The following is a 23,143-nucleotide window of genomic DNA, read 5'->3' on the forward strand; positions in this document are numbered from 1 at the left end:
TTGCCTAAGGAAGTCAACAGCTGATTCCCTGCGATGCTCAGATGAGCCTCCTCGCGGGATGCCCGCCGGGAGCTGCTGCAAATGGGTATTGGAGGAGCTGGGGCATGGCACAGGTGTGCTCTATTGGGAGGAGAGAGCTCAGACTGCGTGCAGGTCCTCCCTCCTGCAGCACCGGTAGTAAGCTATACGTTTTGCCAGCAACTTATACACTGCACATATGTGTTGCTTTAATGTTTTAGGCTCTGCTCTGCAAACACAATTGTCTTGTCCCTGTGTGCTGCAGTTAATGGTTTAATAGGTAGGAAGACAGTAAGGGCAAATGAAAAGGCATATCAATGCTCCATGACCCCTGTAGAGAGTTACATAAACATGTCCAGATGATCCCAGAAGATGCTCTCATTAGAACAGAAATTAGAACTGGGGAGACCTAAAGACTCTGTTTCTATAAACTAAAAAGTAGCTTCTAGAAATAGCTTGGATTATGTGGAATCAAGGGTTAAACTAACTATGAGGAATCTGCTAAAAAGAGTTTATGCTATTTCTACCCATTTAATCAACAGTTTCAACTGTAGTAGAGACAGACGTGCCTTTTAAAGCTCATATTTAAAATCTGATTTGGAACGGAAGGACACAGAAAAATAGCATAGCACAAGGCAGAAGGAAAGACGACTCACCTCGTGAGAAAATTGCTGTGTATGTTGTATAAAATCTTTCCAGCTCCATAGTAAATATTCTCCTTTAAATGACAGTGCAGCATATTGATCAATAGAGAATTGAAAATGCTACAGTAATAAGAGACAAAGTACAATTTAGCACAACAGGAGCAGACAGGAAATTGCAGATCTTCATAAATTGGCTAAGGAACAGCATTATTTAACTAACAGACACAGAAATCCATTGTAGTGATGAATTACAATGAATAACTTTGAGAAGTAGTAGAAAAACATAAGTATCTAGAACTTCCTAATGCTGTAAAGCTTCTGTTTTCCAGTAAGAGAAAGATAGAGGCACTTGGTTTTCTATCAGCCATATTTGCATCATGAATCAAGAGAATTAACTTGATACATTTCCTAAATCCTTCATTTAATCATGGAAATGCTTTACCGCATCTGAGATTTTTTTTTCTTATCCCAAACTATATTCATTACAATGCTGTTTTTTAAATGCAATGTACAAATCATTCTTTTACACTTGGCTCATGGACACTGAAAAAAGCCCAGTCAATGAGAGTAGCTTGCTGAATGCAAAATGTAGGATCGAATTTCTTTCATGCTTCAAAAAGTGATATTCAAATACCACATGAAGCAGTAAGCGCAATATGCCTGATGTGTCTTTCTTTAAACCTTGAATAGCTATTCTTTGGGTTATTTTGAATTTTTAACTGGATTAGGCTAGTATGCTTTGCTTTCAGTCATGTCATCAACCTTCTGTCTTGATCCATCCCTGCGAAGGTGCAGATGTGTTTTGCTATATATTTGAAAGTGTTGCTGTTGAAGCGAGTCTGCCTTAATGCCATTTTTCAAGAAAATGTCTTTTTGTTATGTAATCTGAAAGACAGATGCAAGGCAGAATTCCATTCTTCTCTCCCCAAGCACAATCTGCCTTTAAGCTACAAATCAATCCAACATGCCTCAGATGTCTACCTCCAACTGACTTCTCCCTTTAAATGTAAACTGCAGATTCCCAAGGCCTGTTACTCTGACAACCCTATAATGCCATCCTTTAGACTGTCCAAGCTCTGTAAATCTTCATTCCATCACAGGTTGAACAAGACTGGCCTGTTTTCACTGTTCAAGATTATGGGAAGCTGTAAAAACAGCTTCCATAGTAAACTAATCAGATTTTAAAATTGTTTCAGTGTGATCCCAACAACCACCCATGGCATAGACAAGCTATGGTTTTAACATCTTATTTCACTTGCAGGATAATTACTCAGGGCTGTTTCATATCACCAATTTAGGAGGAAAAAAACGGGAAAAGCCCATTAGTTTCCGCAGTGACCACAGGTAGGTACATGTACGCATATGCAACATATCAGGTTTTGGCAGATTGTCTTTCAGCATCTTTAAATATCTAGCATTATGGTGAGCAAGCACTTTCAAAGTGTGGTGGTGAGAATCACCAAATTTGGACATATGGAAAAGCATGCAGGGGAGTACATGCTTCATGAAGCCAAGTGGTTATCATTTTTAACTTGATAATGTTCCTTTTTAGACACGGTTCCAGGATTTCTGATTTGTTGCCATGAAACAGCAAGATAACTATTGTTCTTAGAAATGGTAACCTACAAAAATGCTATTACTTCTCACAATAATTAGCAACTACAGACTATATGTCCAATGGCAATTTGTGATATTTAGAGGGGAAGGAGAAGGTTTAGTAATTTGGTGTGTTTGAAAGTAGAGTGCTTCTTTCAGCTTTAAAGGCAATGCAAAGGGAACACAGTTTATTTTAAAAGGGGCTAAACACATGTCTTGCAAGCAACAAACATGATGTGCTGTTTCCATAGAAACAGAGGTTGGTATTATTAAAAGAAGTAAGCCATTCTGTAGCTGGTTCTCCTGAGGGACCCTCATTTACAGCTGGTATCAGGTAAACTGTGTATGTGAGTTTTACCACCTGTTGTGAAAGCTCATTAGATATACCTGTTTAAGGCTTTAGAATCCCTCTGACAATTCCTGAAGAAACTGTGAGGATTACCACCTACCTATAGTTTCATCTGGACTAGTTTTTACATTAAAAATTAAAATCAAAGCTTCCTTTGATAGAGCTCATCCTGAAGGGTGCTGCTTGCCACTGTCCTGAAAGAAGAGCAGAGAAATAATTGTGGGCCAGTCTCAGAGCCAGAAATATTCACCTTGTGTTGAAGCCTCAAAGGTCTCTATGCCTGAATAAGGGGAGTCAGAGAAACTTTTGAAATTGGAAGAATCATGTGGTACTAAAAACAAGAAGCATCATTTCAGAAAGATACTGCATCTTTAAAATTATGCGTATAGCTATCTACCTACTCATATCTTCTGTGGTTAATCCAGCTTTTTAATGCTGTTAAGATACTTTTAAATATAGTACTGTTCAAGTCTTTCTTTTCTGCCACATCTATGGATTTAGATGCACAAATGCTGTTAAATTCACTGCTGATCTTGGCCTTATCAGCGTTCAGTGCTGATGGACCTAATGGCACAGTGGATAAGGTATGAAAAAAAGAGTAACCACACCTCTGTGCTTGACCACAATATGTTAGGTGCTGAAAAGCCAGCTAAACATATCATGGCAGATGTAATTTGATGTGAGTGTAATTTCTCTGCATCTTCTGCGAATTGAGTAACTGAGTTGCCCAGGCTTTCACTTCCATGGGAGGCCATAGGAGTCAGCAAGCTGTGTAAACTAGACCTTTTTACAAACCGTGGACTTGATCATGGGAGGAAGCTGAGCTACTTTTGCAGACGCAAGAACTGCAGGGCCATCGTCCTATGGCAACTGTTTCAGGATCTTGATATAAAAAAACAGTGGTGGTAAAACTTTAAAAGCAGTGCGGTACACTACATGAACTGGAATACTCCTTTGATTCCCTACTTTTTGGCCAGCCTAAGCCACAGTTTTATATTAATGCCTCCAGGGCAGGAGGGGTTGGCAACACTCTGTCCACATGCTGATTATGGTGCACAGGCTTCATGTTTTGATGTTGCTTCTGGAAGCTTTTGCTCCAGTGTGTTTCGAGCAAAGGAAGAGTTGCTTTGAAGTATCTGCTGCAGATATCAAGCTTTTTCTCAGTGCAGTCACCCATCACTGTTCCTCAAGCTGCCTGGTGCAGCAGGAGTCATCTCTTATGTCCTCTGACATCAGCATGACAACCTGAAAAGGAAACCACATGGATCTCTTCAAAGTGCTAATTAAAACCGACAAAGAAGAATACAGGCTGAAGACTGGGTATGCTAATGTGAAATGGTAAAGCTTTCAGGGCAAAAGAAATTGAGCAGATAATGTAACTACTGAAAGAACCTGAGACCTGCACTTGCTCTGCATTATAATGTCTGCCTGAACTGAAGGAAGGCGGTGAGGAGTTCTGCATGGATGTTCTATGTACCTGCTGGTACCTGCCCTGAAACTGCCCGGTATGGGTCAAAGGGAATGAACAGAAAACGAAGAGAAATAAAGGTCCTTCAGGGAGCAGGAAGAGAACTAGTTTTTAGAAAACACCTCTTTACATTTTGTGAGGTATGCAATCCCAGGCCAAATCTTAAATCACACAAATACCAACCTGAAAAAACAGTATAAAATATTGTCCAAAGAGAAAAAGAAGGTGAGCAAGCAGCAACGGTTTGCAGATAAGTATGGAGAAAAACTAGGCACATAAACAGAGCTTTCAGCAGGACTGGAGAGCTAAGATGGGCTCAACTGCATGTGCTTGAGGCAGCTGGATATCTAATCTCGGAGAAACACAGGCAGGATGCAGATGAACAGACCGGGCATGTGTTTAACACATTTCCTCTGCTTGCTCTGTGTCTGTGGGTAAATGAGTAACACTTCCACCTGACAGAAGCTGGTGTGATCTGCTTTAACCAGCTGCTGGTCGCAGACGTACAGAGAGGAGAGAGTCATGCGAACATGAGGCATAGCTGGCTGAGGCACAGCTGGGCTCTCCACACTCCTGTGGAGGCAATGGAGAAAGCACCCTGCAGGGACCTGTGGGTGCCCCGGCTGCAGGCTGCATGCCTGGCAAATTATGGGTGGGTATCAGGGGTATGGCACAGGGGAGCCTGGGGACCCCGGCTAGCCCAGCGGGAACCACCAACCTTCTGCAGGGGAAATGTCTGTGCAGGTCTGCCTTTGAGAAAGGTGGCATACAAAAAGAAAGTATGAGAGAAATCGGCCCATGCTTTCAAGAGAAGGCCCTTCATGTTTAGTTTCATCTAAGAAAGTGATCTTAGGACAAGGCGAAGACAAGCTCTCTAAAGAAACACAGTTTCATTTTTCAAAGCTAAACACTGTGAATGTATATACCAGAACAAAGCTAAGAATTTAGAAAAGCGAGTATTTGACATTTAGGGGAAGCCTGCACAACATTAATTATTTCACCTAGTGCTTATAAATTATGATACATTTTTATGATATATTGTTTTTTACATCCTTCCAGTTCAGCACAAGGTTCTGATGCCACTGACAGCTTTTCAGTGTTTTGTTTTCATCTTGTTTTTCAGCAGCTCACCAAATGCTGTTTACCACACACTACCTATAACCTCCTTGAAAGTTAGAATTAGTGGTGTCTTTATAGGCTTTTCTGCACTTCCCCCCACTCTAGTATCTGAATATTTCGTAGACCTGAATGCATTTCTGCAACATCCAGGTGAGATAAGAGGGAACTGTTATTTCATGTTTAAAATTGAGAACCAAGACACAGTAATTAATTTCCAAGGAGGATTTAGGATGTAATTTCTAGCATCTACTTTTAAAATACCCTGCCATTTTGTTCCTGAGCAAAGAGCCTGGCTAGCTAGTCAAGGAAGAATGCTGACACGAGGAATGTAGATTCAGCACTGTTTTTCCAGAAGTGGGAGGCCTCCATTCCGCTCAAGATTCACAGCCATGAATCTCTGGGATTAAATGATAGAGCGCAGGAACGCTGGAGTTGGTGCCATTCTCCTTGTGCTCTGTCCAGAGGTGATACCTGTTGTCTGGATTACAGAAAACAGATTCAAATCCTTCTTCTGCCTCACTAGATTTAATTTGATCAACCCTAATTGGATCTGACAGGACTGAAATGGAAAAAAAAAAAGAAAAAAGCATATCATGAAACCACTAGGTATTGTAATGCTTGTAAAATTTTTGGAGAAGGGGTTTCGGAGAATGTCTCTTCTCTCCTCACTTACCTGCTGCTCTCCCACTGCTCTGTTCTTGCTGTGAAGCTGGGACCTGCTCTGTGGATTTTACAGAACCAGGTTTGCTATGAACCTCTGCTCTCCTTCATCTCCTCCAAGTCATGGTATTTTCAAACTGAGCAGAGACCCCTTCTAGCATCCTGACTGGTTCCCTGCACTGTGGGTTCAGGGGAAGAGAGCCAGGTGCTGTGACTGTGCAGGGAACACTCCCTTCTTTTCCAGGGTGGGATAAGTCTGGAGAAATGACGGGTTGGGGTCGGGAGCCCTGCAGGTTTGGACAGTGCTGCGCAGTGCTGGTCTGAGACCCCAAAGCAGGGCATCAGCCTAGCACTGCTGACATTTCAATGCCACAGCAGTACTGATGTGCAATAAAGCCTATCATCAACGAACACTTATACTATGGGTATTGGTATATCGTCCATCATTAATGTGAACTCCACATCTTCTACCTCAAAGTATCTCCTGCTTTAAATCATGGGATTTAAGGGATTCTTGCCTGGAGAGCTCTTATGAAGTTCACTTTGTATAAATACCCCTTCACCAGACCAGGGATTAATACCTACCTTTCCTGTCTCCCTGATGCTCAGCCTTCCTAGCCAACACCTCTCCCTGTTTTAAGAAGTTTTGAATCAGAGTTGAGCCTATTTTGTGAATGCAGCTGAGGTTAACCTATGGAGAAGGAGCTATCAAGATGTAAGTAATTCTCTGCATATATGCAATAAAAAGTAGAAGGTCTAGCTATCCATACTGGATAGATGCTATACCTCTGGATGGTTTTTTCCACATCCCCCTTATGAGTATGGGCCAGAGATTTTGAAGTCAAGAGAATGCAGTAATCCTGGATGCCCAGTCTATAATACTTAGGATCTGATTTTTTTCAGGGTGCTTGGCATTACACGTTGAAAACCAGCTCTCGTTAACATCATTTGAGCCTGATGTGCAAAGCTGGAGTAACCACAATGAAATAAGCAGAGTTACAGGTGAAGATGAAAAGAAAAACAAGCAATTGGGAGTCTCATGCAAATTCTCACAAATAATTCCATCTGATGATTTTGGAGACAAAAGTAGATGTGTGAAAAATTACTTTCAACATAAGCTAAAGCTCCCAGGTATGCAAATGGAAAATCCCATACTCCCCTGCATGATTTGTTGCATAGCAAAAATCTTGTCTATATAGTTTATTTGAGTTTTAGAACCTGTAGTGATAAAGATTCTTGAAGAAGATACTTTAAAAAGAATAAACTAAAAGTAAAAGGATATAGTACAGCATGACTACAAGTTTGAGACGAGGGACATGGTATTACGAGGTGTGTCAAGAAACTGAGAAAAAGGACCTAATTCTTAAAAGATAGTTGTAAAAAATAGAATTTGAAGATTTTCTGCAGATTATTATGTGACATGGAGTTACACTCAGCCCCTGCACAAGCCATCCTTGGGACCTTGGCTGGAAGAAGACACAAACAAACATTTTAAAATGCCCACAGTGAGGGAAATGTCACTTGCTCTGCAGTTTTCCGGTTGTCCCTTTGCATCAGTGCTTTTGGACTGGAATAAAAATAGTTTCACTGGTAGAAGTGTGCTACAACAGGTGGAGGCAGCCTCCTGGAAAAAACAAGTGGTAAAACAATGTGTTTGGAAAATGATGGTATTTCCATGACAGGGTTATGCAGCAAAAAGCGAAGTGTAACTAAAGCAGGACAGGCTCGAGTGTTTTATTTTCTAGTACAACATGGAAAGACAAACAGAGCAGATAAGCCTGGGGCAAGAGTCTTGTTAGGATGCAAAAACAGTAAAAGTGATCATCTGAAAATAGCATCTTTTTACTTCCCCAAGTTGTTCTCTGTGTGATTTCTGCTGACTTCTGTGACATTTTATAAAGTTTGTGTTTTATTTTGTTTTTCAACAATGAAGAGCACGGACAGCAACATGAGCACAAAACTGTCTCTCACTCATCTGTAATACTTAATCATGGGTGCAGACAGATGTATTTTCTACCAGCACCTGAGGAAGAGATAGATAAATAGAGATAGACAGAAAAATAACACGCTCTGGGCCCGCACTTGGCTGCTCCTGACCACTGTTGGGTCAGGAGTTGTGGTCTCCTCAGACCTGAGGTTCGCACATGATAATTGCATCAAGAGGAGCCAGGTTAATAAAACCTACTCCTTAAAATGCTCGAACTACCTTATTTTGATTGAAGCAAACTAAGGTGTGCTTACACAAGCAGTTCAGACACCAGGTCTTATGGCAATAATATTTAGTAGAGGACCAGTCATAGGAGAAATGAGGGCTAAGTGGCTCTTCCACTTTTCCTACTGCCACAGCTGGATTCGGAACAGAACATCTGCTCACAGCCAAATCACGCAGTGCAGTTTCATAATTAGTTATGTCACTTTCAGAAAGACCTGTGCCTTAACAGCCCGAGTTAGGGTTTTAAGGCTACCAATTAATCAATCTGGGGGGATATTTTTACACAATGATTCTACCTGAGTCACTGAATAACAGAAAATCCATCTCCTTATATGTCCTCATCTCCTCATATGTCATTTTTACAGCACAAATCTGCATTTCACTACCATGAGAAATACTCAGAGAGTTAATGTGGTGTGACAGTAGTCCAAATGAAATTAATCTGCAAACTGAGCTTGTAGCTTGAGGTTGACAAGAATTTCTTCCCAGCTGGAAATCTCTTAGGGAGAGTTTCACAGCTCACTGGTTCAGCTGCATGCCCCATTAAGCATCACTGACTGATATCAGTGGCTTATCAATCACCAGAGTCTCAGAGATTGTAAATAAATTAGGTATGGCACAATAATGACAAAGTCCTTGGGGGGTTTTCTATACCTTCCAGTCTGCTTTGCTTTGTAGTGAAACTTTAACAGGAGTTCAAAGAAGAAGTGTGGAGAAAAAAGAAGTCAGAGTCCAAAGGGATGAGGGTACTTTATTGTCCTTTCTCTCTACTGATTCCTTCCATAACTCTGGAGGAAAGTGCTAACACACCCAGATTATCAGAGCAACTGCTCTGTAATTGCAGCTGCTCCTATAGCAAAGACATCCTCCTTTGGTCTGAAACACACACCTTCCTTTCATACTACAGGCAGGTGTGGCTAGAAACTTGTCCTGTTTTCACATGTCTAGTTGAAAGCAGAATGTACTGCTGTGATGCCCTAGCCATTTCACTTGACCATGATTAAAGTTAACATAAACCCCTGCTATCTATTGATTGAAAATGATGAAGATGCTCTTTCTCATGCTCTCACAGATAAACTATCAACAATGACTTTGGCTTCTGTGTCAGCAACAAATTAGGACCATTTAATTTCCTAAATAAGAAGTTGTTTTCCTGCTTAAGCATGCTCGCTCGTATTGATCACTTTACTCTTTGCAAAGTATAATTTAGATAGATAAACTAAAATGAAAAGAAACCAAAAATGGAAAGTTTCACAAGTGCAAAACAAAATCTATCCTTCCACCTTTTTACTGCTTTAAAGTCTTACTTTCATGCTTCTCAGACATTTAACTGGAAGTCAAAAGCCAAAACACTTCAAATAATGAAAATATTCTAAGTGTATAGCAATGAAACATTAATTACCTGTTTAGAAAAGGTCAGAAGTCTTAACCCACCTCCCCGGATATCTAACAGTTTCTTGCTTGTAAAGGAATTTTATGGACCTTAATATAAATGAGTTTGAACCTGGGACTCTCCATTTGCATACTTACATTATGGACCTTTAATTTCAGAACATGAATAGAAATGTGAACCTCTAAGGTGCAAAAGTCGGGGCAATGCCATTCTAGATCAGTGACAATGGCTTTTTAGGGAAAATTGAGCTCTGTTGTGTGTCAGCAAGCAGAATGACCACTGACCCGTTACCAAGTTAGTTTACATGCGGACTAATGGCTAGCCAGGCTATCTATCAAGAATCACATTTAATAACTGAGAAAACATGCTGAGTGAAAGAGAGTAAATTCTGATGTCAGTAACTGATTCGGTTTATTATATATAGCTTCCCAATCACTGCTTAGGCAAGACTTTCTTATCTACAAAGTGTATGCTCTGCACACTGACATAGCTGCATATCTTTGAAGCTCAATAACATATCATTTTATCGTTCTAAAACCAAAAAAACAAGAAAGAGTCTTAAAAAAAAAAACTGACAAAAATTAGGTATGATAGAAATGGATGGACCTGAACTGGTTTAATCTTTGTATAGAGAGCAAATTTTTAATGTCATTCCTAGTTTCAGTTTGAATTTTATGCTTCAGAATATTTTTGATAATATCAATATACTCAAAATTGAAATGATTCGTAATTTAATTCAGCTGGGAGGAAAGAAATCTTAAAAAAAGGCATTTTTTCCATGGCAAAGATGAAGCATGTTTTGAAGATCAGTCTAGAAGATCTGAATAAATAAGTACCTTGAAGTACTTGAAACTTGATACTTGAAACTTGAAACTTGAAGTACTTGAAACTACTCCTTTTACCTTTAGTGTTATTTCTAAATGTATCTTCTTTCCATGAAGGAGGTATGTACGGTGAGTATTAACGCAGGTAGTATATGCGGATGCAGGTACCTGATACCATTTTTCTGTTTCCATACCGAATGTGAAAGCCCATCCATTTCAAGAGTGGACACACAGTCTCACTGTTTTAAGCATGTTACTTCTATGCTTGATATTGTGCAATGATAGCATCTGTCCCAGTGTTTTTTGATTCTAAGGCAAAGGGATGTCTCTCCTTCACAGCACACAGAAAACTGAAGAGGAACTGAACCGACTCACCGCAGGTTTTCACAGCAATAATCACTTCAGGAAGCTTTGATGAGATTTTTCGAAGCAACCTACCATGATTGTGCTTCTAACTTCAACTCCAAATGAACTCACTTCAAGAAACTATGAGCAAGTGAATAACAGAAGTTCAAATTCACATGACTGCCTGATAAAATAATGTGTGATTGCCATGAATAAAGCAGCCATTCTGAGCATTCATTTTATGTAATTTAGATACACTGTAAATGTCTTTTTAAAAGTCTCCCTTTTTTTCCTAAAAATATATAATTGAGAAATACTTAAAAATGTAGCTTCAAGTGTGACATTACATTTTGCTCCAGTTATATTTACTACTTTGCAGAGGTTCTTTCTAAAATGTGCACCTGCTTTCTGGTAAGCATTGCAGAAGCACTTAACATTTGAAAAGTTCTTCCACATAGATTTACGTTTACATTTTTTAAAGGATAATTAAATTTAAAATATTGTTAGGAACTATTTTCCCATTTTTCATGGTTATTCTCTTTAGGCAGTAGAATCTCATTTATCTATTCCCAATAAAGGCGATATAGCATTTTTACATGTAACAGTCCATTTCAGTTCATCAAGACTAGATCTCCTGGTGTACTGGAGGCATGATTTATCATAATTGAAACACAGCTATAATCTCACCTATTTCTGTCAGTTATAACTGATTTAGAAAAAGCAATTGGAAATCAATGGTTGGGTATTTGAAAAAAGGACAGGAATCATAAGCCATTGGTGTCTGGTCAGCCTAGATACACACAGGAAGCAGTAGTAGTGATGCTGCATAATCACACCTGGAAAAAAAGGCCAAGCATAAGTATTTACATATGTGATTCAGCAGAGAGAATCGAAGACATACTTCTGTGCCCACTGGGAATATTTCCAGCCTGACTAGCATGTCTGCAGTGCTCTGCTCAGGTCCCTCTTGTAGAGGAAGCAGATAGATGTAGCACATTCTTTGCCTGTTTGCTGTTAAAAATTGCAGAAATGTAGTATTTTCACTGCATTTTGGGTCACACATTTTTGTACAGGCATCCACAAATTTTGCCTTCATATGTTAAAAGTCACAGTAGAGATGTACTATTCATCTTTGCCTATCGTTCCCTCAATCCTCCTTTAAAAACTGTCCGAGAAGAAAGAGAAAAATCAAGAGCCTTTGAATTTTGCTTCAAGATGACAATAGAAATTATGAGAAGCATTTGAATTTCAGTCACTTTGGCATAAATCTGGAAAAACTTCATTGACTAATGGAATTACAGTGGATTTATATCAGCGTAATTGAGTGGAATCTGGTCCTGTGCATTGCAATGTAGGCTGATCTTTTCTTTCTAAGTAAAAAATTAAAGCTCACACAATTACACTATAACAGTATACCGAGTATTTTCCTCTTTCTAAAAAGAATTAATGGCAGGTAAACTTGCATACACTGCAAATAAATAACAGTTTATAAAAGTCTGGTACCAGAAAGTCATTCAATGTCTCTTTGGCAAATATTTGGAACTGGTTGCTAACACTAATATCAAGTGAAATATTCCAAGGTACAATCTGGGTGAAAATGTTAGGCTGTACTGAACAGAATTATTAGACTGTCCATCATTATGTCTTCAGATGGGTTTATTACATTTTGTGTATGCTTGTTTTGCAGCATTTAGCTGGAAACTTTCCTTGGGCAGTATTGATAATGGCATCCACACTGCAATGGTCTCTTAATCCTCACAGTGAATTACAGAAGTAAGAAGCTGACAGAGCAAGAGGAAGAGAAGAAAAAAGACTGGAAGTATTTCTTGATAAAGGGATGCCAAATGTTAAAACTATAATTGTTTGAACTTTATCTGTTCTGTTCCAGGGACATATTAAATATTCTGACTGAATCCTTTGCTATCCTGCATCTATAAATTATTGAATGAACTTTTAATTATTAAATATTGGCCAATATTAACTACTTAATGCAAAATAATATATGCAAGTATGGCGTATATACAAGGAAATTTAAGAAACATCAGTATTTTCACTGAGATTTATATTGCACGAAAGTATTGGTCAATTATTATACACGTGTGTATAATTTCATTAAAAGCTGCTGTGCATCTTTCCGGATAAGCACAGAAAGACCTGTTTCTGCTCTGGCTTGGAGTTTTTTCTGAAAATCTTTTATTAAACTGTTAATTATTTCTAACTGAAAGCAGCAACATGTTGTAAAACATTTATCCTTTGCTGGAGTCCAGCCTACACAATTTGTCATCCATGCAGGTGAATGAAACCTTAAAACCACTTAAGTAAGTGCAAACGCAGAGAACCGGCTCCTAAAACTTACTCTTTTACTCACTTTAAAATCAGCATTCAAAGACAGGATGTGGCTTGGTATAAGAATCATTTCATGACTACTGATCTCAAATGCACAGACGTAAGTGCACGTTGTTGAAAACATATCTGTTCAAGCTTTTTTTTCATTGACTGAGTCAAGGCATTAGCCAGTGTGTGTCACCCTAGGAAATTTTAGAATTTAGTTGGAAGAAAAAATCTCCAAATGAAAGCTCCAACTGAGAAGTGTAGCTTTTTGGATAATTTCCATCTTCCTTTCTTTTTCAGCAGAAAGTTAAAATAAAATGTGGAAATTCATCTTGGCTTCCCATTAGTTAGCAGCATGATTAACAGAAGTAGTCTCAATCCAACCTGTGTCACATCAACAGATGTATTCCCAACACCACAGGGGAGCAGAAGAAGAGACAGAATTACCTGTCTGAAATAGAAGAATATCATGATTTATGTACTTAACTATACATTCATGTACAAATATTTTAGTATATACTTTACTACACCTAGAATGGTACTTACATCAGTTGCAAGCGGGATCTAGCCCCTGCACCAGAACTTGCAGAGATGTGGTACAGGACAAACTGCAGCCTGAATTTCATTGCCCTGAATATCTGAATGCACATCTAGTCATCTCGCAAGCTCCAGTCTCAGAACTAGATGGCATTTCTAAGGCATAAAAAACCAATTCAAACAGTCCCAAAGAAAACCTCAAACCAAGGCATGATCCATTGACACTGATATCAAAGGCATGGGAATCCTGTGTGCCTGAATAATCCAGAGATCGTAAAGAACACACATATGCAAGGAACAGATTTGATAATAGACTGCAGTTCTTGGGAGCCCACACAAAACCTTAAAATTGCAAAACTTGTACAATGAGGCAACAGAAGACAGTCTTTATTTATTCATAGGAGGAACTTCTCTTCTTCTATACCTCTTTGACAAATCAAATGCAAAGGAAAAATAAGATTATCATACATTAAAAAGTATCCTGAAAGTCTTGTCAAATTACACAGTTCACAACTGGCTTCCACAGCAGTTGAACCATGAACTCCAGTTTCGGCTTCCTCTGACAGATATGTAGGGAAAGCCTCAGAAACCAGTAAGGGTCTGATCAGTGTGCCTTCACACATGCCTGCACATGCACACGCGTGCGCGCGCGTGCGCATACATACACACACACAGACACACACACAGACACACACACAGACACACACACACACACACACACACAGGGTGATCATTTCTTATAGGTGGCAGGGATGAAGATAATTCATTCTACTGAAGTTGGCTCTGCATTGTAGTCTCCAGTCTGAAAAATACACAGCAGTAATCTGCATGTCCTCAAATATCCTTGACATGCCCATTTATTAAACAACTTGTTTTCTAATAAATGTTTCTGACACACCCATGCAGTGACAGTAGCCTCTTACGTAAGAACAGTAAAAGAAAATAAATATATTTTAGATGAATTTCATCTTTTTGACAGTTACTAGGAGTAAATTAAAAAATTATTTGAGCACCAGCTGATGACACAGTATTTCAGATGTAGCTGCTGGAGCCCATGTGTCTGTTTTAGGTTTTTCATTAATGTTCATTTCTGTAGCTCACATGGCACGCTCATCTGCTGTGAATCAGAGTGATTTAGTTTTCGAAAATACTGCTCTGTGTGACTGGATACTCATGATCTTGTTTGATGATCCTGTTTAATCAGTGTCCAAATGTAACAGAAACAGGATAAATTCTAGGAGCTTTTCTAAATGTTGTGATTTGAGGAGGGATTTCACTCCTGAGTAGGACCTATACCAGCAGGCTGGCTAGCAGCTTTGTCAATCTTCTATATCCTGATACAGTGTAGGAATCATCTTGGATTAGGAAAAAGCACACCAACTGCTATTGCATGTACAGCATGCTTACTTGCTTTTCTGTAGGCATGCCTTTTTCAGGTCCTTTTTTCTTTTTTTCTTTTTTTCCTTTTTTTCAGGTGCCTTTTTCAGGTCCTTCCCTTAGGTACACCACCTAGCCAATACATGGTCTACGGAAGTTGTTCCCAGTGGCCCACAAAAGCTTGTATACCTTTCTCCTCAATTTGCTGGATCCACAGTAATCCCAATAGCATGTCAGAGATGCTGTCAAAAATTTGAGCTATAAGTGGTATCAGTTCAGGTCATAGAGATAGCACATTGGTAAATTAACAGGAAATAATAACACTGGTCTTATTATATATCACATTAAATTGAAAATGTCTGCTTCTCTAATTTTGATATCTCCCCTTTCTCATCATTCCACTCCTTTCTTCTCTTCTTCTTCATTTCCCACCCCTGCTTTTCACTATACCCTCTCGTAAGTCCTCTTCATCTTCCTTTCCCCTAATTCCTCAAAACGTAGTCCTTCTACCTACCCTTCCCTTTCTTTTGTAACAGACTTACACTTTAAACGTTGTGCCTATTCCCCTCTCATGAGCCCTTGGCATGCAGTGGTTACACTACAGCTAAACACAAAGCTTTACCTGCACTGATGAAGTTTGGCTCTGTCGAGGGCTCCATGGAGACGTTGCTGTCCCTGTCTCCATCTTGCCAAGTTTCTGGGATCTGCCATCCCTTTTTTCTTTGATAAAGCAAGACTGACAAAAAGATAGATGACTACTGGTTTAAAGGGATTTAGTGCAGGCATCTGCTTTCAGAGACCATAGCTTCTGGTACTGACTTCATTCATACAGCCAGAATTGTTATCTTATTTAGTTTACAAGAATCTCACGATACTCAAATCAGCATCAGCTAGTGGAGCTGATGACCCATCAGAAATTTAAGGTATCATCTTGCCTGCTCTTTTTCTGTATTTATATGTGGCATTTCATTCTGTGTCAAATCTACAAAAGATTGGTAGAGTTAAAAAGAAAGGCTAAATAAAATACTTAAATATTGTACAAAAAACTTTCTAAAGCCTCTTTCATGATCCTGTTAAATAGTTCTGATAACAAACCAATTTAGAAAGCAAGGCATTTGCAGTCAGATGAACTTCACCTAATCAAGTAACACAAATGTTTGAACTCCTGCAGCTATGAATCACTAAGCAGTATAGCTGTGTTCATTCAAAAAACCAATCTGTAAATGCATATGCTGCTGACTCACCTTCTGGACAGTATTTCATAGCTACACTATAACTGCAAGACAATTTTAATTACACTTCTGGGAGCCATAGGAAATGTTTAACATGTAAATCTCACTATATAATATCTATAATGCGGTTACGAAGCCCAGTGTTAATGCTTTGAGAGATCCCCAAGATACACTGATTCTGACCTCAGGTAGATAAACCAACCAGGACATTGCAGCTGCCTATAATAAGGCAAAATAAACAGCTGAGCATTTCTCTTATAGGGTCCCTGTCTAATGTAGATACCTGCCTGATCAACTCACCAGTGCAGAGGTCCCTGGACCGCTTGGCTCTGGCCAGTCCCTAACCAAGTTCTTGTAAGAAATAATTTTGGTATGAGCAAACCATGTAAAACTTCAGTTAACATATGCCCATGGCATAATAAGTGTAACTCCAGCCAGTGCTATTACAATGAACAGCTATTTTAAATAATTAAGAGCAACTGTCATATTTTCTGAACTCTCTCTCCAAAGGAGAAAAATGAACAAATGAAGCACTAGCGGTAATTAACAAGACTTCTGTTAATTAAATTCTGTTTCAGCTGCAACTCATTTTGTCCCTCCTGCAAACGGAAATTTGTTTCACAGCCAGATCTGCAGCAAGCAATACTATAGTAAACACCCTGAATTGAAATGCCAGTTGTCCTTATTGCAAAAGCACGTGTATAACTCCTGAGTATTCCAAAAGCCTATTGAGCAGCAGCTTTTCTAACACAAAGACATTTCTTCTGCAGTCATGTGAAGTTTTAGTAAGAGTAGCCCATACAGACTAAAATTCGAACCCTGCAACAATTTATGTGGAGAAAGACTTGTTTCCATGTGATTATCAGCAAATATGCATTTCCATAACTTTATCCATTAGCCTAATTATGTTACATGAACTGATCTTGTATACAAGTGTAAAATATCCTGAATATTTTTTTTTTCAGAATTCCACTTCTGGTTCCACAGAATGAATCAAGGCCACTGAATTGACTTCATTCATTATAGCTGCTCATAAAAGTGTGGGTATATTATGAAATCTGTGTGGGTTTACAAGTTATCCTTGCCTATATGTGTATATGCTATCAGCTATTCCAGAGACAAAAATAATTTCAAAAAGACTAAACAAAGTTGTTCTTGTTTGGGGAGAATTTTTGGCTTTGAATTTCTTCCAAATTGCAGCCAGGCTGTTTGCAAACTTTCTGAATACCAGAGAGGGCACATTCAAGTGAAATCAGGCATAGGAAACTTTATTTCCACCTAAATAAATTGTAGATAGGTCAAAGAGAGTATTTGCCTTGAAGTACACGAGTCAAGCCTCCTGCCACTCTCATAGCAACATAATAATGCACTTCTATAAATATCAGGAAAGCAAACTTCAGCACAAGCTCCAGCAAGCACAGAAGTTCTTATCTTTCTGCTTCCATTGCTTTTTGTAATTGTTTATTTTCACCTTTTTTTTTCTTAAGATTTTCCACACTTGGGTTCTACTGTGTGTCTTAGCAAGATGATTCCTAGAAAAGGGCTTTTCATGAACACTGCCTTCATCCGGGGGCCGCATAACTCCAGGTCATAGAGATGGTTTTAACAAAGATGTCTAATGTAGCAAAATAACTGCTAACTTAAGTGTAATAGTCGTTACTAACAGTGGACAACAACCTTGTTCAGGGAAACAAGAGAGGAGACACTTCCTGTACTGTACAGTGTTGCAGATAGACAAACTAGAATAAGCTGGTGGTGACCAGTGAACTACAAGACACCCCCCATGTCTTGTCCTTTTCACTTCCCCATCAGTCGTCTTGGACTTGTGCAAGATAGATAGATTAGCCAAAAAAATTGCCCCACAACAGAAGTGTCATCCTGGGAGCATCTGACTTCAAGACCAACACAACTGCTGCAACAACCATGAGCAGCAAAAAGCTTGAGCGTGATATGCTGAACAGCTCCTTACATCCTTCAGAGAAGATCTCTGGAAAATGTGAAAGACTTCTGACACTCTGATATTCTTCATGGATTATAAGATTTAATTTTCATAATCCTGAGCAAGCGACAGGAACACACTCGTCTTCCACGGTGCCTCACAGGCAGCTATTTTCTGTCTTCATCAGCCCTTGTTAGGAACTAATTGTGGCAGTGCTGTGGCGGTGGACTTGACAGCCAAAGCTGCCCAAGAGGCTCACTGTTGCAATCCTTCTGCCTCTCAGAGCTCCATCCTCAGCTTCCTGCCTGAGGTGCCGAAGTTTTTATCTCTTTGCAGTCCCTGACACTGCTGTTGTTAAAGGACAAGGCCTGAAATGATCATCGGAGAACTGCACTATTGCTCAGGGATATCCTGCAAGCTAGCTCTGGTGCAGTAAAAGCTACAGCATTAGTGTGATCCTCCACCTAGATATCTTCTCATCGAGGCTAATTAACCTAGGCAGATTGCTGAGTTAACATTGCTGTACTAATTTTGGTGGCCAAGGTAGCTTAGATGTGTTTTCAAGGCACTGAATTATGTTGTGGAGACATGCCCAGTGAAGGAGAAAAGAGAAAATATATGAGAAAAAAAGAATTACGAGGGATGAAGGAGCACTCTGCTTCCAAATGCCATGATCAATATCACTCAACGGGACAAAGAACAAGAAATACAGTCTTCCATTGTCAAACTCACCACACTTTTCAGGCAGATAAACAAGTGCGTGAGTCAATAGAACTGCGAACAGAGGCACTTCCTAAAGGTGGGGAAAGAATGAGTTTGGAAGGGAGAAAACATTTCAGCTTGCTGAATCAGACTAAGGGCAAGATATGACCTTCAGGAAAAGATTTTTATAAATAGGTTCTACTCTGTGTGAGAAAACAAATTAAACTTTTCTGTTACTATGGCTGAGCAGTAGATTTCTACAAAAAATAAAACTATATCTTTATACCTCTAAAATTACAATAAAAGTTGATCTTTCTTCCTAAAACTAACAACAGAATGTGACAATTGGGATTTTTCAAAAAAAGAACTAAACTGCTAGTTTTTATCTGGTCTCTATTTTTCACTTTGAGTAGGAAAAAAATTGGTCTTCAGATGGAACAATTATACCACAAGAAATAAGCAATCAATAAAAAATGCACTTCACTTTCCAGAATGATGTGTTACAGTGAAAGGGCATTCAAACTGAGTTTTGAATGGTATAATCTGTCAAAGAATTTAGGGCCTGATGATGTAACTGCTTACTCATTTTAGCAATCCCATCTGCTTTCTTAAGTGAGTACAGGCTAGCAGGACAGGGGATTTTACCTGCAGATTGAGAAGTGGGCTTTTAATTCCTGAAAATAAGATCTGAAACAAAGAAGCTCAGAGTTTTTACTAGCATTACACAGACAAAATTATTCCTTTCCTTTCTTAACATGGTCAGGCATGTGATTTGATAAAGATCTAGGGGGAAACTTTTTTCTTTCTGAAGATTCTGCCAGTAAATACTACTTAATTTGTAGAGCACTTAGCATTTTCAAGGTATTCATTTCTATAAAATAATGAATCAGATTGTGGCAGAGTAATGTCTGGGTTAGAGCAGCTATTGTGCATTAAATTACAGATTACCTGTATTCTTGGATAATATAGACTTTTTCCTCTTTTTTAACATTGTTTCAATCCACCTGAAATCCATTTGAAAACTGATTTGGAATCCATTATTTCTATCTACTCATCAGCTAGAGAACTTCATCAAATATTCTATAAAAAGCTTAACATTCCTAAGAGTCCATTTCCTTTCCATCTTAATACCGTATAAATCTTAATAATAGGACTTAAACCTTAAAAATGCTAGTAATGAATGTTGACTGTTTATTAATACAAATACCTTGCATTTCAATAACATCTTCCACTGAAAGATAACATTCCCACATTTTAAGCTCAATATTACACTTGTCATAGGGAGTAAGTGCAAAAAGGGGCTTTCAGGAGCTAACCTCTGTAAAAAAGAAAAAAAATCCACAAAACTAGAAATCATACCATTTTATTTGCAGTTCTTTGCTTCAACTGAATTGAAATGTTTTCACATTATTGTAAATGCAAACATACTCAGTCATTATTATCTGTCTTGTTACACTTGCTCTGAAATCTAAAAAGTAAGAAAAGAAAGATTTCTATACTAGTTCTGAACATGATCTTTAGTCTAAAAATGAATATGTGAACCCTCCACACTATACAGAACATTATTCTCTCTTTGTTCTGGGAAAGAGCTAATTCTTTTTTGTTTTAACTTTCATTTCATGGGCTATGATTCAAGTTTCCAACCACACCACTTCTTTAAGCTGCTTGCTTTATTAAGGCCATAGAAAGTCTTGAAAATAGAGATTGGTCATCAAAAGTGTACAGAAGTTCACTAAGCTTTGCAGTATCTTATGTAGCTTTAAGTAACGCAGCAGAAGGATTTTTTCTGCTTTTATAAAATTAAGGCGGCACACTTAAGATTCATTTAAAATACATTTTGGTTCTGGTACTTATTCCTTGGAGGTAGACCATCCCCTGTTCCAACAAGGAAATGCACTGAGTTTATTCAAAATGCCTACGGGTGTGACTACACAATTCTTTGGCAAGATGAGGGCCTTAAATGTGCTGGATAACTGAAAGTAGCCTGGAAAATGGGACATTAAATGAATATATAAAAATACCAGGATGACATATTTAGTAAGTTTGCAATAACGAAAATTACAACATGTGCTGGACTAAATAAAAACCAAGCCGTGTCACTCATCCTGTCATAAGAAACCTACTGTGGGCAAAAGCAACATCCACTCACATTGTCTAGTGCCCATATACAATTAAGGAACTCATTCCAGTTTTCAAATATTGTTTGATTTGTTGATGATTTAATCCTGAAATAAAATTTCTCTCATTTTCTCCAGGCTATAGAGAACTTCACTTGCAATTATTTCCCTCTTACAAGATGGCCACAGTTATTTATTTTGGTCTTTTGTGTCTGTCTGGGATTTTTCATAACAGTTCCATTCTGTTAGAGGAAATTCTGCCTCTGGCAAGAATGGTAAGGAGCTTACAAATGACTGTTCTTTGATCCATAATCCCCGCAGGCAAAGGATGCTGGTCAAATGCACCATTCATAGAATACATGCCAATATAAAAACTGCACAGAAGAACAGAATAGAATTTCTAGTTATAAAGAAAAATGCAGACAAAATTTCAACACAAATGACCAAACTATAAGTAACAAAACTAACAATCTGAAGAAAGCCTTCAGTGCAGACTTAAGTTTATGCAGTGTAAGTAGCTCCTGACATTAATTCCAGGTATAAGTCTTAACAGGACCAAGATCTGAAAAAATTCCTCCTTTCCTGAAGCATTGATGCTGCTTGCATTTTACATATTTACTTGTTCTACCTATTAGAGCATTCTTATATCCCTGATTAATTGCTAATTTACTGCACAAATATACCTAACTAACTGCAAACCATCTGCCTAAAAATCACACCCTGCATTCCATTCTTCCTTTGATGATTCCAGGATGTGAGTATGTCTCCCCTGCAGGTCCATAAAACATTTTAGATCAGTTTCTCTGCAAATCTTGTTGCCTTATTTATCATTCTGGCCACAGAAGTTATATCTGTAGATCGGGAGTCAGAGTCATCCCACCACAGTAGCAAAGTGATCACACATATTCAGTCATCACAAAAATTCAGAGCACGAATGTTCCCTCAGACCACACTGCTTTTAGCATGAATTAAGCTCAGTCCATAATGTGTTCATGATCACTAGAAAAAAAAAATAGGATTGATGTAGGCATACTTTAATTTTCAAAACAATTGCCTAATCAATTTTACTTTCATAAAGTAATGCACAACTCATATCAAATACTTACATAGCATTACTATAAAGACATATGCAAATATCATGCAGTGAGTGGCTGGTCAGTAATAAACAGCCTACTGGTCCCCTGAGAAACATAAAGCCATAGGAGAAGACAAAGCCTACAAAGCAGGACAAGTGCTGAGCCTACAGAGAGATGTAAGCATAAGAGCTTTAAAGTGTATTGTACAATTGGATACTCAGAAATGTCTTGACAATGAAGAGGAAAGGAAATAAGTTACTAAAGGTGGCTGTTCAGGCAAAATACGCAGTATGAAAGCAGCCATAATGAAGCCAAGGCAAAATGAGAATTGGGAAGATTTTTGAGAGGCTCAAAGAGGAATTTGGCAGTCATGTCCCACTGGTTTTCTGTAGAAGATAAATATCTTAATATGTTTTTGTTATATTGAAAGTATCCGTAGGGTTACCATACATCTGGGTTTCCCTGAATAAGTTCTCCTTTTCAACCCAGAAATTTTGTTCACATAAAAAAGTGGGCCTTGGCCTCTTGTCTGCAATTTCCTACTGCCCAGCAGCCCTGATGAAGGAGTAGCTTTGGCCAGGCTCCAGACATCTGGAGATCCCAAGAGACAGACACTACACATGCATAAATGAATAGCGAAACTGCTTCAGCGTTTTATGTGTTCTGGATGCACTGAACTCACTGCACAATGCTGTCTGGCACATGTATATTCATCTATCTTTAAGTGATATGGATAGAGACATGAAATCACTACTTCTGTATTAATGAAGTACAGTAGAGGTTTTGTTGAGGTAAACATGGGAGGATATATGTAATTTAGGGATTAAGTGATCCTCTAATGAGTAAGGAAAAGCATAAAGAAATCTGTTTGTCAACCCTGCAATTCACTGTAATACTCATAGTAAAAATGAACTGGATTTCTAAAGCACACATGAGGAAAGAGGACCGTTATCCTGCTTTGATTAAAGTCAGCAGTGAGACTCCCATTGACTTCAGCTGACTAGCTGCAGTACGAGGAACTCAGTGCTACTCTTACGACAATCAAAGGAAAAGATCATTAGTATCTGTTTCAGTGATGAAGAAGGAAGATGGGTAAGCTGAGGAAGACCATGTCTTTGCTCATGATTGCCCTGAGCATCTGTATTCATCCATCCTGTCAATCTGTCAAGCAGAACCTGTAGCATTTTCAACCACAAAGCAAAAC

General features: G+C 38.6%; 2 long non-coding RNA genes across 2 annotated transcripts in view; one reads left to right on the forward strand and one right to left on the reverse strand.

The window, feature by feature from the left end:
• Positions 1–23,143, reverse strand: part of LOC112995989 (uncharacterized) — a 103,851-nt gene that overhangs the window by 5,778 nt on the left and 74,930 nt on the right. Inside the window, exon 3 of the long non-coding RNA XR_003262313.2 lies at positions 675–3,852. This is a non-coding gene — a long non-coding RNA (uncharacterized LOC112995989). The remainder of the gene's footprint in view (positions 1–674; positions 3,853–23,143) is intronic.
• Positions 3,847–12,846, forward strand: LOC135327873 (uncharacterized). Its single transcript, XR_010388369.1, has 2 exons — positions 3,847–6,569; positions 10,623–12,846. It is a non-coding gene; the product is annotated as an uncharacterized LOC135327873 (long non-coding RNA).

Source organism: Dromaius novaehollandiae, chromosome 3 (assembly GCF_036370855.1).
Source record: "Dromaius novaehollandiae isolate bDroNov1 chromosome 3, bDroNov1.hap1, whole genome shotgun sequence".
Taxonomy (NCBI): domain Eukaryota; kingdom Metazoa; phylum Chordata; class Aves; order Casuariiformes; family Dromaiidae; genus Dromaius; species Dromaius novaehollandiae.